Genomic DNA, 2,261 nt, shown 5'->3' with positions numbered 1-2,261 from the left:
TTATTTGCATTTCCGCAATTAAAATTCCGAATAATTGTACAAATAAATAGATAAATCATGGTTATATTTTTGTCACAAATATACAGCTGTAGTTTAGTATGTTTATATAATATATTGTGTGTTTATATTATTCATACATTCAAATTACATGGCGTTCGTGCGAAAATTTTCATTTCGATGTAGTTTTTAAGTGGGGGGTATTTCTATTAAGAATCACTTACTCGACACTATGTTATTTTACAAACATCATAGCGTATAACTTTTTAAAAGAATGTGAGGGCGTTACTGTGTTTGAAGGCGTTAACATTAAAAAAGTCCGTTGATTGCGACTGCAACCAAATATTCAAGAACTATTACTTCTGCGAATATCTCGTATTGCGCTGAGAATATATACGACAACTTCAGTAGGATGACTCTTTTTCGATGAAACTAGTTCGGTCTTTTATCTGTTCATTTTTAATCAGATTATTAGAGAATACATATATTTTCCGGGCATTGTCAGGGAAAAATACTAAACTATTCTTTTTACATCAGTTATACGACGCCAATGTGTCTGACATTTCGTTATGGGTAATTGAGCACAGCAAAACACGATTGTTACACTTTGTGTAATCGCATGATTAGTTTGTTTTTACAGTTAAATAGTAAAACACAAACAAACAAAAAAACTGAGACACTTAAAAAAAATGGAAATATACAAATACTTTTTAACTATAAGACCGAGTTCATAAAGAAAAGAAAAAGATAAAAAAAAAGATAAAGAAGGCAAACACTCTTTGGAGACCTTTGCAAATCGTAAGTATTTTTTTTGTTATTTCTCATTGGAATAATAAATTATGTTTGAAAATAGACAGTAAAATATAGTAGAATGAAATGAACTTTTACATTTGTGATGAAATATTTAAATAAACTCTTGGACTTTACATGCATCCGCGCAGTCATGGAGTTAACAATAAATTATAGTCTACATTGCACTGTAGTGAATCTGCTGTTGATTTCTTAATTTATTTTATATATAACAACTTGAATATTAGTTCAATTTTAAAAATTCAAGTATTATTGTGTAAATGTTCTTTTAACAGAAATATTCATTTCGAACGCATTCCTATCATATAAAATAAATGAAATTTTACATTTGTGATAAAATATTAAAATAAACTCTTCGACTTGGAATTTATTTATACATTGTACTTGATTAACAATGGGAATTATTTTATAGTAATTATATGGTGCCTTTTAAAAGTTTTTTTCTCTTAATTTCTATATCAATATCGTTCCCTGAAAGTTTATTATGCATGCATTACTATGAAATCTAACATGGGCATATGTAAACATATAGATTCGTGAGGTTAACACTCCTAACATTATTACTCGTTTATTATGAAACTATAAGAGAAACTGATTGTTGTCAGAGATGGAATGATGATAAACGAATATTTCATACTGCCATATTCTTATCGTCATCGAAATCGGTGTAATCACCGATCTTTCAATCAAATTGAAAAGTAACAAAGATTGCGGATGCATGTAAAGTTTTCACTCGATGTACTGAGAGGAGTCCTAAACTAGACTGCTCTCAATGCATCGAGTGAAAACTTTACATGCATCCGCGCAGTGATGGAGTTAGCAATTTTTTTTCAAACATTGCAGTAGTTGATATGCATGAAGATGTGATGAGACCGGACGTGGAGCAGGATCGAGTGATTATTAACGAATGTTTCATACCTATATTGTTTTGTCATCTAAATCATAGACACATATTAATTGTGCTTTAAACGGAAATATTCATATACAACGCGCCATTCTTATATCCAAACAATCTACTGTCTATTTCATATGTCCGTTTTACTACTCGTTTGAAGATAATGGCTTGAATTTAAGTTTAAAGATAAAAATAAGTTATTGTGAAATTCTGCATTAAACAGCGCCAATCATTTCAAAAGAGCTCCTATCATACCAAAGAATGTAGCGTTTCTTTTATATGTTGCGTTTTTATGTTCGGGTGTTAAAGAACCTTCTCAGATATGCTTGTGATGTAAAGCTGTGTAATGCAAAACTTTAGTCAAAATCGCATGTTTACTTATTCATTAAATTACTTCGATGAACGAGTATCGATACTTATCAAATACATTCCCATAAAGGTGCTATGTAAGTGCACTGACAGGTACGTTAAGTAGGTACGTGATAAATTTCGTAAAAATACGCACAGCCGTTTTACATCAAAAGGGAACGAACTCACAAAAACACGCACTGACAAATCC

The 2,261-nt window shown here is 30.5% G+C and overlaps 1 protein-coding gene across 1 annotated transcript in view; it reads left to right on the top strand.

Moving 5' to 3' along the window:
• Window positions 1-558: 558 nt before the first annotated feature.
• LOC145294224 (G-protein coupled receptor 65-like) overlaps window positions 559-2,261 on the top strand; it is a 20,184-nt gene continuing 18,481 nt past the window's right edge. Inside the window, exon 1 of the mRNA XM_080141330.1 lies at window positions 559-795. The gene's annotated coding sequence lies outside the window, so the exon portion shown is untranslated. The remainder of the gene's footprint in view (window positions 796-2,261) is intronic.

Source organism: Euprymna scolopes, chromosome 15, assembly GCF_053919585.1.
Source record: "Euprymna scolopes isolate OS-2025 chromosome 15, ASM5391958v1, whole genome shotgun sequence".
NCBI classification, from domain to species: Eukaryota; Metazoa; Mollusca; class Cephalopoda; order Sepiida; family Sepiolidae; genus Euprymna; species Euprymna scolopes.
Note: the sequence above shows the minus strand (reverse complement) of the source record. Positions and strands in the feature narration are given on the sequence as shown.